This window comes from Thalassophryne amazonica, chromosome 6, assembly GCF_902500255.1.
Source record: "Thalassophryne amazonica chromosome 6, fThaAma1.1, whole genome shotgun sequence".
Lineage (NCBI taxonomy): Eukaryota > Metazoa > Chordata > Actinopteri > Batrachoidiformes > Batrachoididae > Thalassophryne > Thalassophryne amazonica.
Window position 1 is genome coordinate 58,749,993 of NC_047108.1, and position 13,927 is coordinate 58,763,919.

The 13,927-nt window shown below is 42.2% G+C and overlaps 1 protein-coding gene across 1 annotated transcript in view; it reads right to left on the reverse strand.

The window, feature by feature from the left end:
* The window catches only part of LOC117512224 (vitamin D3 receptor A), a 246,295-nt gene extending 233,873 nt beyond the window's left edge, over positions 1-12,422 (reverse strand). Inside the window, exons 1-2 of the mRNA XM_034172210.1 lie at positions 12,290-12,422; positions 11,359-11,462 (exon numbers count right to left, since the gene is read on the reverse strand). The gene's annotated coding sequence lies outside the window, so the exon portion shown is untranslated. The remainder of the gene's footprint in view (positions 1-11,358; positions 11,463-12,289) is intronic.
* Positions 12,423-13,927: the final 1,505 nt, after the last annotated feature.

Here is a 13,927-nt window from a genome sequence, read left to right on the forward strand (position 1 = left end):
GGCGCGTCTGGAGCCATTCCAGCTGTAACCTGTGGACCCACATCGTGCCTCTGCTGTGGAAAAAATTAAAACTAAAAACCAGCTGGTACGTGTGGAAGCACATCGCACCGCTGATGTGGAGAAAAAGAAAAAAACAGCTGGAACATGTGGAGCCACAATGCACGCTGCTATGGAGAAAGAAAAAAAAAAATACCATGCCACCCATGGGATTCGAACCTGCAATTTACAAAAGCTGTGATTAACAGACAGAAACTTTACCACTGCGCTACCATCACTGTCCTATAACATGAGTGTAAAATGCTTAAAATCAACAAGGAGATAAACGTATAACCGCAGAAATTAGGCAAAAAGAAGCACCATAATAACTGACAAAATGCGGGGGCATCCCATGGGATGATTTCCTGCATGGCACGATATTCACCAGCGTTGCAGTGCACTGGTGCAGCAGTCAGCTGACGCAATATGTGTTTTAATTTATTTCCACGGGAGAACAGCATGCGGTCATCTGCGCTTCACACTGTAGTTATGCGTCTTAATATCCTACAAGCCAGTACAGGTGTTCACGAGCTGTGACTTGCGTCCACAGATATCTGACCAGCTGCTTGTCGCAGGGCGACACGCCCACCTGTCAGCAGACCTCGCAGCTCACAGAAAAAAAAAAAGGATCACTCTCTGTTGCATTGTTCTGTGATTTTAATTTAATGTATGTATTATTGTGTGTTAATCCTGCATCTGTCTGATGTCTGTGTTTTTAATTTGACACCTTGCGTGCACGGTCACTACCAGCTGACAGTCTGCGGTCAGCTGACAGGTGCTGTGTGTCCACAGCAAAGCATATGAGCAAAGCAACTGGACTCTGGGACCTTCAACTACAGATGACAATGTTGGATTCACAGTGTGTGTGTGTGTGTGTGTGTGTGTGTGTGTGTGTGTGTGTGTGTGTGTGTGTGTGTGTGTGTGTTGGTGGAGGCGGGACGACACTCCACAGGCCATTTGTGTTGGGGGGTGGGGGGGGTCGGCACAGTTACACCCATGTGTGTTGCTAGGTGACGAAACACTCGTGTTGCACTTTGACACTTTTCACAGACAGGTCGAATGTGATAAGGCATTACAAACGCCATGGAAGAAGAGAGGGCATGTTTGGTTTATGTCACAAGAGCGCATTTTTGTTGATGAATAAATTGTCAAATCAAAAAAACATTGTGAGATGATGCCACAGTAAAACGGCGTGGTGCCGTTCTTCCGTTGTCTGGGGAGAACTCTAACAACTGCGCTAGAAATCACAAAATCTGTACACTATAAACAACTGAATTTTTATTAAACAGTCACTTGAAAGAGTTTATTAATCTAGCTTGTTTATTCACAATTCCTGGATATTTATATAGTCCACCATTAGTTAGCAAGTGAACCAGCCCATTCACTGCTACTTCCTATTGCATTTTGCAGCTCATCTGGCTTACTATTCCATTTAAATCATGACTTCCGGCTCCTTGGAGCAGTTCATAGTATTCATCATTCACTATGACCTTTGACTCTTGGAGCAGTTCATTCATTGCTCCGCCGGTTTTGGGAGCAATTCACACTGTTTGATGGTCAGTTGGGCTTCTTTTTTGTCAGAGGAGATTTCACATAACATCACAGTTATAAGCCTGAGCTGGCAAAGTGGCAGTGAATCATTAATTGAACATGTTTTCAGTTCTGCCACCAATCTCCAAACCTTTCTCCTCAGCTTGCTTGTTCGCTGCACAGGGTTGCTCCATGATGACTCACTTTTCACTGGCTATGAATGGAGACAGAGGCATGCTGCTGCATGGACGGCACATTGTGATGGCAGTTAGCAAGGACTGAGGCAGTAGTTGAAATGATAAGGACAATTTGTTTACTTTGGCTAGCTCATCCAAAAATCAGGTGGTCCGATAGTGCTCAGCAATTGACTGCCTACTTTAAAGGGCTCTGGTTCTGGAATTAAAAATCCCATTCATTTTCTCTATTCATGTTTCAGTAAATCCTTAAATCGAGTGTTTTAAACCTTGATGATAAAAGGATCTGCTTTGGACTAAAAGAAATAAAAGAAAAAAGTCAAAGGTACAACACTGTGTGGATATCAGGGTTCTAGCGAGAACCATTTTAGTGACGGGTAAATCACGTGATTGCGACTCACGGCCGGGGGTGAGCTATAGGGTTAAATACATCTAAAATGTTACTGGCAAGCCCTATTTTAACTAATTCTGAGTGATTTTAGATGCATTGAAAGAAAGAATAGACAAAAAAAATTATGTGTTGTAATATTTGTAATACCAAAGTTCTTTTGTAAATGTTTCTGTCAAAGTATAAGTTAATAAAATAAATGGACATATAGCATTTGCTCTCTTGTTCAAAAATGACACACTGTACCTTTTAATCCTGTGAAACAGGCAAAGTTTTTCCTGTCATGACAATTTTTTGTTTGCAACATATTTTAGTGGGATAGCATTAATATTATTATTATTTTAAACAATATAACCTCTAATTGCCTTATGAACAAGAGGTGAAGCTGGACTGATTTGACTGTCAGTTTTTCACTTTCACTGAGGCTCCTCCTCCTCTACCCCCCCCCCCCCCCCCCCCCCCCCCCATCCCCCTCACTCTCGCCATCTGTTTTCCTTCAACCTTTTTGGAAACAGGGAGCCTTTAAAATGTAAAATAAACCATAAACTTCTGAATATATTATCAGCATCTTCCAACACCGAAGCAACTCTGGATTATGAAACATTTTTCTGGAGGATTTTTTTCCCTTCAAGTTAGAGACCGATTACACGTCTCGAGTCTGGCGTGCTGCTGTGCCTACATCATTTCGGAGTATCAGTAGCGATTCATTGATTATTACCTCGTTTGTGCTTTAAGCACCCTCGAGTCAGATTTAATAGTTGTTCTATTTTTCTCACTTGTTAATTCTCATCCTAGTTTGGTTCTGATCATCCCTTTTCAGTGTATTATACTTGGTTTTCGATTTATCTTTAGTTTGTTCGTCATGTCACGCTCTTGCACTTGCTCTTGTGTCTTTCATCGCTTCACTCTGGTTCTGTCTGCTTTGTGTTTTCCTTACCTCACACTCTTACACCTGCTTTGCCCTTGTCCTTCTGCCACACCCCCTTTTCAGATCTTTCTCCCACACGTGCATGTCATTATCCAATCACCACCTTCCTTATTTAAGCTCTTTCAGTTCATGCTATCCTTGCTCATTTGTTGAACTTGATCACTTTCCAGCTTTCTGTCACAATCCTGTTTTGCCAAGCCGTGTTTTGACCCTGCTCTGTTTTTCAGACCTCGCATTTTGCACCAGCCCTGGTAACCCTGTTTGCACATACTACTGAACCCTGCTTGTTTTTGGACCATGCCTTTGCCTCGCACCTATCTCATACCTTTGCCTCACTGCTTACCAGTGTACCGAACCCCAGCCTTTTATGAAAGATTCAGTCCTTTTTACTCTAACGCCTTGCCTGCAAGTCTACATTGTGTAACTAACCTCTGTCTGTGCCACGCATCCTCTAAGCCCGACAGGGGGTAAAGAAACAAGAAAACTGATTCTTAAATGCATAACCATCCGGATGTGGATGATTCTAAATAGATTCAAAAATATCAATAACTGATTTTCTAAATGTTAATTACGGGGGGTTGGAACATGGCTGCTGGACACTGTTAGTGAGCATTTTTCACATTTCTTATGTAAACCTGTTTCTTCTTTTAGGGCCCCTTCACACATAGTGCGAATTTGGTCTAGTTACGCATTAAGTGCGCATGAAGCAGAATTCGTATGCAAACCGTGTAATGTCGTTGCTGCCTCTAACGCCTCGTAAACTCGTTGCTAAAACTATTTGCGCACACCAGCGGCTGAAAGAAAGAGTGTGCTCTGTGCGAACCCATCAAACCCCCCTCGCGGCAGGCCAAATTCCAACTGACACGTACAAACATCTAACACCACTCGCATGGCATTTAGAAAATGTGTGGCCAGTCGCACTCTTGGCCCGACAACAGACTGCAGACAACCATTGTCGTGTTGGCAGTGAAATTTGTCTAAGTGCCCCACAAGTGTGGCTTTGGTGTGTGCACTGAACTGACAGGAGGTGTGGCCATGACAGAAGCGGATGTGGGGATCTGTCAGTTTGGACAGTACTGTGTTTGGACGGACATGGACTAACAACTGACCACTGTGATGTGCATCTGTTTGCTATCATCAAGTGGACAAAAATAAAAACATATATCACTGTGGCGAGAGGCTGCAGCAAGCGAGTCCGCTCGCACATGGACAGGTTGCCCCCAGGTTGAAATGGACTGGCAGATCATAACACGCGGCAGGCAATCTCACTGGCACGTCACCCACGTGAGCTCTGTTCCACATGACACGGTGTCCTGCGGCGCGTCATCCACAAGACACGCGTTGGTAGGACATGCGCACGTGGCCGGCTGGAGACACGCCAGCAGATATGGACATGAATGACACAAGAGAACTGCTTCTCATTCATGTCATTTCATGACTGTACGTCAGTGACCATGGGCCATGTATAGAGGACCAGAAGGAACATACTTGGATTGCTCACTCAATAAGAGGTATTTAATACAATGCGATGTTTGTACATGGTGCGTTGTTTTTATTTTTTATTTTTAAATATGCCCATGTGCTTCCTGAAGTGAGGCACCTTTTACAGGACAGCGCTGGTAACTCACCTGGTAAAGTCTCAGGCAGGCAGTCAGTAAAGTGCAGGTACGAATCCCATGGGTGGTATGTTTTGTTTTCTGTCATTGTTTTTTTCTTCTCCCCCACATAAGCGGCACGATGTGGTCCCACAAGTACCAGCTGTTTTTAATTTTTTATTTCTTCCACATAAGCAGTCCGATGTGCTGCACCTGTGGTGTTCCTGAACACAGGAACTGTGTTCCTGCTCGAAAGACACTGGCTCTCGCACCGGGATCATCCACGCAAAGTTTCAGGGTGCGCTAATTTTGAACTGTTTCACCGTAATCAACCAAACGTCATACTTTGTGTGAAGGGGCCCTTACTCATGTCATTTTTTTTTAACCGGTCATGTACTTGTTATGGGTCTGCATTTCCCATACAGCTTCAATACAGCCTCACTTTTCATAAAAACTAAAGGAAACAATAGATGGCTCAGCTGTAGTTTGTCAGTATGAAACAAATCAGAAAAAACAGCTGTTTTTGAACTATACACATCACAAGACAAGAAGTATCTAGTGACAAGTTCTGGCTCTATCTGATCACCATTTTTAACTTCAAAATCTAAAAAAAAAACCCACTAAACTGTTATATGATGGAGCACTTTTTGTGCCGCAAAAGAAAATTTCTGCTTTTATCCTTACTATCTGTAAGCACATTAAAGGTGATAGAGAGAGGTTGAATGGGGCATTAATCCTTGTTCTGTGATGTGATATGTAGCCCAAAAAAAATTGGTTGGGTCTGTAATGGCTCAGAACCTTCCTAAAAGGCTCTGTGAAACAGCTATGTTACTATGCTGGGTTTAGAATGCGTCGTTTGCCCTTAATGACGTTGGTTCGGAGCTTATTTGGCAACCTCATTATGAAATGCACGTAGGTGTTGGCGCTGATCGGTTGCTGTTGTTTGATTGGCTGCCCTTGCTCTCACTGAAAAGAAAGCGCGGAGGATCAGCTGTTTTTAACAGCAGATGCGGAGTGGCTCGGAGGAAAAAAAAGCATAAAAATGTCTTTGTAAAGCTCAGTGCTGTTACCGGCATCACTGGTAGTTGTTGGCGCTCTTTTTTCTTCTGGGCGAGAAGGTTCTTATAAACAGACACACGCAGAACACAATGCGCGTGCTCTCCCTTCGCGGCGCGGCGACCGCCTGCATGATGAGGACGTAAAAAAAAAAAAAATTGGACTAAAAAAATCCGCGAAACTTCATTTGTTTTGTTTTACTTCGGTTACTGTGACTTCCAAAGGTTATGCATTGAAATAAGCAAGCTGCCCTTTGCAGGCTTACTTGCTGCCAGCATAATAATGCAAATAGCTAGCTGCTAAGGGGTTAGCTCATTCCCTTTAGAGGAACAAACCAGAGCTATCATGCCATTCTAACGTGCAATTCTTACAACAGGAATATAGCACAACACATTTAAAACAAAAGAAAATGTGATACTTACAGGCTGTACTGATTGCTGGGGTTGATTTTGTCGAAAAGTCGGAACTGACCCTCTACTGAGTATTAAATGCTGACTGAAGCCAGCTCGAAATTCAGCAAGGTTGGTGAAACAGTCCTCCGTGAAATGCGCAGAGAAAAGAAATAGTCAGCGGTTGTATGTCCTGGGGATGCGGTTAAAAATGAATAAAAGCCAGTGATCACGTACATTGCTTTCCATGGGAAGAATATGGAAAGATCGTAGTCCGCTATGACAGCCTGGGGCACACCTGTAGCTCGCCATTGCTCCTCTTCCAGTGGTAGGAATGGGTGTGCACAACCTTATGAATAATTAATTTCGAAGGGGCGTGTGTGAAAGGGGGTGGGTGTGGGTGTGTGTGGGGGGGCTATTGGTGAAAATGTGATGCAATCTTACCTTCAAACACGAATTGGCCTATTTTTTGGCGGCAATTCAAAAAAGGAGAATTACTTGAAACAGAGGTTCTGAAACTTGCTGGCACTTCGTGTGTTTTCCCCACAGCGGGGAGACTCTGAACTAACACCAAAAACATGAAAAAGATGATTTTGATTCTCTATCCCCTTTAAAGGCTCAGCTGATGGCTCCACTGAAAGCAGAAAGAATCCAAATAAATTATTTGCAGAGTATCATAGCTGATCACCTAAAATTGTCTCCACCTCTATTTTAATTTTAATATGTGCTGCCCAACACATTGTGCTGAAGTGCACACACAAGTTCATGTTTTCATTATTCTGACACAAGTGCATTAGTGCAGCAAAGTCACTGTGAACGTGCATCATGATGAGGTGAATATGAAGGCAGAAAGAAGCTGCAGATGTGAATCTGACCTTTTCTGCTGCTGGAGCGGTAATATTCCAAACACAAATCAGTCTGAATCTACACTTAGCAGTTTTATTAGGTGGGATGGGGGGACAACAGCTCCTGGGGTTTTAGAATTTAGAATCAGTGAATGAGAGCCAGGTAAGTGCAAATACGTACAGCGCGTCCAGAATTATTCACAGCACTTCACTTTTTCCACATGTTGTTATGTTACAGCCTGATTCCAAAATGGATTAATTTTTCCCCTCAAGCGTCTACACACAATACCCCATAATGACAACGTGAAACTTTTTTGTTGTTTTTTTTTTTTATTTTTGCATATTTATATATATAAAAAAAAAAATCACATGTACATAAGTATTCGCAGCCTTTGTCACAAGACTCGAAATTCAGCTCAAGTACACCTTGTTTCCACTGATCTTTTTTAGATGCTTCTACAGCTTAACTGAAGTCCATCAAGGGGGAAAATTCAGTTGATTGGACATGATTTGGAAAGGCACACACCTGTCTACATATAAGGTTCCACCAGTGACATTGAATGTCAGATCACAAACCAAGCATGAAGTCAAAGGAATTGTCTGTAGACCTCAGATACAGCAATGTCTTGAGGCACAAATCTGGGGAAGGGTACAGAAATATTTCTGCTGCTTTGAAGGTCCCAATGAGCACAGTGGCTTCCATCATCTGTAAATGAAAGAAGTTCGGATCCACCAGGACTCTTCTTAGAGCTGGCCGCCCATCTGAACTGAGCAATTGGGAGAGAAGGGTCTTAATCAGGGAGGTGACCAAGAACCTGATGGTCACTCTGTCAGAGCTCCAGCATTCCCATGTGGAGAAAGGAGAACCTTCCAGAAGGACAAAATCTCTGCAGCAATCCACCAATCAAGCCTGTATGGTAAAGTGGCCAGACGTAAGCAGCCCACCTGGACTTTGCCAAAAGGCATCTGAATGACTTTTAGACCATAAGAAACAAAATTCTCTGGTCTGATGACACAAAGCTTGACCTCTTTGACGTGAATGCCAGGCGTCATGTTTGGAGGAAACCAGGCACCATCTCTACAGTGAAGCATGGTGGTGGCAGCATCATACTGTGGGGATATTTTTCGGTGACAGGAACTAGGAGACTAGTCAGGATTGATGGAAAGATGAATGCAGTAATGTACAGAGACATCCTGGATGAAAACCTGCTCCAAAGCTCTCTTGACCTCAGACTGGGGTGATGGTTTATTTTTCAGCAGGACAATGACCCTAAACATACAGTAAAGTTATCAAAGGAGTGCCTTCAGGACAACTCTGTGAATGTCCTTGAGTGGCCCAGCCAGAGCCCAGACCTGAATACGATTGAACATCTCTGGAGAGATCTGAAAATGGCTGTACACCAACACTCCCCATCCAACCTGATGGAGCTTGAGAGGTGCTGCAAAGAGAAATGGGCAAAACTGCCCAAAGATAGGTGCACCAAGCTTGTGGCATCATATTCAAGAAGACCTGAATAACTGCTGCCAAAGGTGCATCAACAAAGTATTGAGCAACGGGTGTGAATACTTACATACATCTGATTTCTTTGTTGTAACATAACAAAAACCTGAAAAAGTGAAATGCTGTGAATACTTTCCAGATGTACTGCATGAGACGTTACTGAATCCATTAGAAATAAATTTATTATGAATCATTACAAACACTTTGAAATGTCACACATTGAGAAAAAGAAATCCTGTACAGAAAAAAGAAAATGTGTCAAGATGCATTTATAATAGTCTTATAATTGAACTGCCGCTCTCTGAATCATAATCAAATTGAATACTGAGGTGCCTAAAGATTCCCACCCCATACAACAAGTCCTACATTTTCTGTTATTTAACACATCAAATACCTAAAAATACACACAATGAAATTTTAAACTGTCTTATTCATTTTTAAACTCAAAGTAAAATGTCCTTAATGCATAGAAACAACAAAATTAAGTGACCATGTCATGCCCGCCAGTTTATTTTTGCAGGAGAATGAAGGTCCAATGCTCTAGGGTCCTGGTGCAGCCTTTCTTAGTGTACGGTTTGGAGACAGACGCTAACCAATGACCACTGGATGTCTTTAGAGCCAAGTCTCTTTTCAGCAGGTTCTTATCAGCTATGACATTTTGGAACATGTCGCGAATTTCTCTAGGCAAGATCAAGCATGCAAGTGCGTCAGTGTTGAAGACTCCAAAAACTGCCTGCCAAAGGGACACCCATGTTTCACCCATCTGACAGATGGCTACTTCAGAGAAGTAGGAATGGACTGGTTGTCTGCCTGGGTTGGTGCAATCTAGGACCCAGCAAAGTGATCCGAAGTGTAGTGGTTGTGATGATGCATGGCACCAGCACATGCTCCCAGACCTGACCTGCCCAAATATTTTCAAAGGAGGCTGTATCTGCTTGTTCTACTCACCTTTTGCAGTCAGTGGTTAAATTAACTAGAAACCCAGTGTCCAGCTCCTTGACACAGAATACTCTGATTGTTCAAAGATTCAGTTTTTAAGATTTGTTCATTCATGTTCAACATGTTTCTCACATCCACACAACCACCAAAACAAAGCATGTCACAGCATATAGGTATTAAAGGCACTGCGCTGCGGTGGTTTGAATCATATTTGTCTAATAGATTACAGTTTGTTCATGTAAATGGGGAATCTTCTTCACAGACTAAAGTTAATTATGGAGTTCCACAAGGTTCTGTGCTAGGACCAATTTTATTAACTTTATACATGCTTCCCTTAGGCAGTATTATTAGACGGTATTGCTTAAATTTTCATTGTTACGCAGATGATACCCAGCTTTATCTATCCATGAAGCCAGAGGATACACACCAATTAGCTAAACTGCAGGATTGTCTTACAGACATAAAGACATGGATGACCTCTAATTTCCTGCTTTTAAACTCAGATAAAACTGAAGTTATTGTACTTGGCCCCACAAATCTTAGAAGCATGGTGTCTAACCAGATCGTTACTCTGGATGGCATTTCCCTGATCTCTAGTAATACTGTGAGAAATCTTGGAGTCATTTTTGATCAGGATATGTCATTCAAAGCGCATATTAAACAAATATGTAGGACTGCCTTTTTGCATTTACGCAATATCTCTAAAATCAGAAAGGTCTTGTCTCAGAGTGATGCTGAAAAACTAATTCATGCATTTATTTCCTCTAGGCTGGACTATTGTAATTCATTATTATCAGGTTGTCCTAAAAGTTCCCTAAAAAGCCTTCAGTTGGTTCAGAATGCTGCAGCTAGAGTACTGACGGGGACTAGCAGGAGAGAGCATATCTCACCCGTGTTGGCCTCTCTTCATTGGCTTCCTGTTAATTCTAGAATAGAATTTAAAATTCTTCTTCTTACTTATAAGGTTTTGAATAATCAGGTCCCATCTTATCTTAGGGACCTCATAGTACCATATTACCCCATTAGAGCGCTTCGCTCTCAGACTGCGGGCTTACTTGTAGTTCCTAGGGTTTGTAAGAGTAGAATGGGAGGCAGAGCCTTCAGCTTTCAGGCTCCTCTCCTGTGGAACCAGCTCCCAATTCAGATCAGGGAGACAGATACCCTCTCTACTTTTAAGATTAGGCTTAAAACTTTCCTTTTCGCTAAGGCTTATAGTTAGGGCTGGATCGGGTGACCCTGGACCATCCCTTGGTTATGCTGCTTTAGACGTAGATTGTGGGGGGGTTCCCATGATGCACTGTTTCTTTCTCTTTTTGCTCCGTATGCATCACTCTGCATTTAATCATTAGTGATCGATCTCTGCCCCCCTTCACGGCATGTCTTTTTCCTGGTTTTTTCCCTCAGCCCCAACCAGTCTCAGCAGAAGACTGCCCCTCCCTGAGCCTGGTTCTGCTGGAGGTTTCTTCCTGTTAAAAGGGAGTTTTTCCTTCCCACTGTTGCCAAGTGCTTGCTTATAGGGGGTCGTTTTGACCGTTGGGGTTTTTTATAATTATTGTATGGCCTTGCCTTACAATATGGAGCGCCTTGGGGCAACTGTTTGTTGTGATTTGGCGCTATATAAGAAAAAAGTTGATTGATTGATTGATATGTATGGCAACTAAACATGATATCAAAAATGGAAGCCAATGAAGCAGTTTGGAACACGGTTGATTTGCAGACGGGCCCAGCTGCAAGCAGGCAGGCATACAATGTGGAGGGAAGCACAAAATGACAACAAAAACACCTCACATCATCATCAGTATTTATCATATTAGAAACTGATGTAGAGTGTGAACTGTCAACGTGACGTATGAGCACATAAACATGTTATTACATACAAACAAAAAAGGCTTTGGAGGTATTTCAGCCTGCTGAATCACACAGCCTCACATGTTAACTTAAACTTAAAGCAGCTTACCTGATGCGGCATATCAACCTTTGCACTGTGCAGTAACCAGAGAGGAGGGTCCAAACGGAGGAGCCAGGTCGGCAAATGAAAACTTTTCCTTGGTGAAAGAAAAACTGCCAATGGAGGAGGAGGAGGACGCAGTATTGTCAGTCAGTGACGTTCATTACGGCAAACCTCATTTAAAAAATAATAATAATCTGCACTACTGCCTGACTAAACCACACCTCCAAGAACACAATTTAAGAATTTAAAGTGCTGTATTCTGATCTATACACTTGCTCAAAGCTCATCCAAAGAAATAACTTTTATAAGTGGTTGCTATATGCGCTTGGTGCATTATTTTTTCAGGAAAAACAAACAAGGGAATAACAGCAGAACCATATGTTTGAATTGACTTTTCACTTCAATAAGCCTATCTTAGTCATTAAAACGCAAGCCGAATTAAAGAATGGACCCTAAAGATTCTGAAATATGTTAAAAGATGTTAGTGTTGGTGCGTTTACAAGCAACATAAGGATATATTGAATTGAAACTCTTTAAAAGGGAGTCTGGCCGCTCGATTACAGAAAATGTTAACGTGGCTCGGACAGCGGGAGGAAAACAATAACAGCAGCAGGACTGTTATAACACGAAAACGTCCTTTAAAATTGACACACGTCGCTGTGTTATAAGAGCCTTTTCGTGTCCTTTACAGTGACACCCACAATGACAGGGTGCATTGTTTGTGTGAGGGGCGAACGAAAATATTGGAACCCATTAAAAAGCGCTGCACTCCGTTAAAAGCAGCACACTTTGCTGGCCTGAAAAAAAAAACGCGTGTGCCACTCGGCCTCAAAGCACTTCTCAGCAAAACCAAACAAGACACACTCAAACTGTCACCTTATTACAATGTGACAACGGCCTACTCAATAAAGCGCAATAAAAGTGCAAAATAACTTACATTAGTCCACGTGAAAAGCAAAGTGAGGAGACACTGCGTTAGTCCAGGTTTTTAGATCTCTATCAACATAGATGGACAGCACTTCTCCGTAGTCCCGCCCCCTACTTTACCAGTCAGGCATATCTATACATATATAACTTCACAATGTCCAATCACAGCTCGCCACTCTGGTAAACTCTCCGCTCTCACTGGTCGAGAGCCCTGTCAATCTTGTTCTCAGCCTGCCATATAGGGGTGTGTCCTGACGTAGAGGCAGCCTAGTAGGTAATAAACTATTCAAAAACAAAAGAAAAATCCTAAAAAAAAAATAAAAAAAATGGAATCACAAGTAATTAGGAACACGTCGCTGGGGTTTCATTGCTGGTTCCTTGGAGGTAAGAAATGGATGGAGAGGTCAGATGAGAAAAATTATGTGTATTTTTTTATTATAATTTTCTTTGTTTGGTTTTGCATTGTTTCTTGTTTTGTAAATTTGCAAGTGCAAAGCGTGCTGAGTGAATGTAGTTTTGTAACAACACAGTATAACAGTCATTAATTATTTATTCTTCACATATACATAATATATGAAACTCCCAGTATATGTGTGTGTGCATGTGTAAGTGTGTGTGTGCATGTGTAAGTGTGCGCATGCATGTGTCCTAGAAACTGGCAGGAACGGATAGCATACAAGATCACCAAGACAAATTTGTGAAAACGCTTTTGCATATTTTGCATGACTGCAAAGTATGCAAAAGCGTAGGGTTGGAGAGCATTAAGTATTATATAAATGCACATCCAGAAGTTTACATGCACTCATCATGCACATGACTATCACAACATTGGGATTTCAGTGGTTTCTTTGAGCTGTGCCCCCTGGGCCAGAATTATTAATTATTATTAATTATTAATTATTAGGCTCACTATAATAAAGTTAATGCATTACTCCTGCATGGGGAGCCTTAGAACTTTTCAGCCTACCCTCGTACATACATCTTTGAAAGAAAAGAATGTGCACAACTTTTAATTTTATTTTACATTATCTGTCATCAACACAGGGTTAAAATTACACATATAGGGTCAAAACAATACATACACCCATAAAGATAATTCATTCACTGGCCCTGAATGTTCCAAAATGTGTTTTAATTTACGAAGGCCTCTCTAATTCTGATGCGTGGTGATAGTTGACTACAGCTGGCAGTTAATCGTACAAATGTAGCGGGTTCTTGTTGTGTTGTGATTGACTCCTCCCACTCATTCCCCAGGGGCAGGGTTGCCGAAAGGGGAGAATAAGGAGAAGGATTCTCGTGGCCCATGATTGACAGGGGCCAAGAGAGGCCCTTAATACAATTAGAATACTGACAAAATAATATGGGGGTGGCCCAGTAAGATTTCTTTTCATGGAGCCCAAAATCCATGATGTCTCATGATGTCTGGCAAGGGAGGTGGACACTCTGACCAGTTGGCTAAAACCTGGGATCTGGCCTGAGTGGCCAGAAGATCCTTTGGCTGTTGGTGGAGTGAGGCATATTGACTACCACACGCACACTGACTCCTGCTGGCCTCCGTCACACCAACATATAGACTTTGTTTGACAGTACTTACAGGTGTGACTGACACACAGTGTAAGGGAATAGTCCAAGGAGCTCAAAGCAGGTC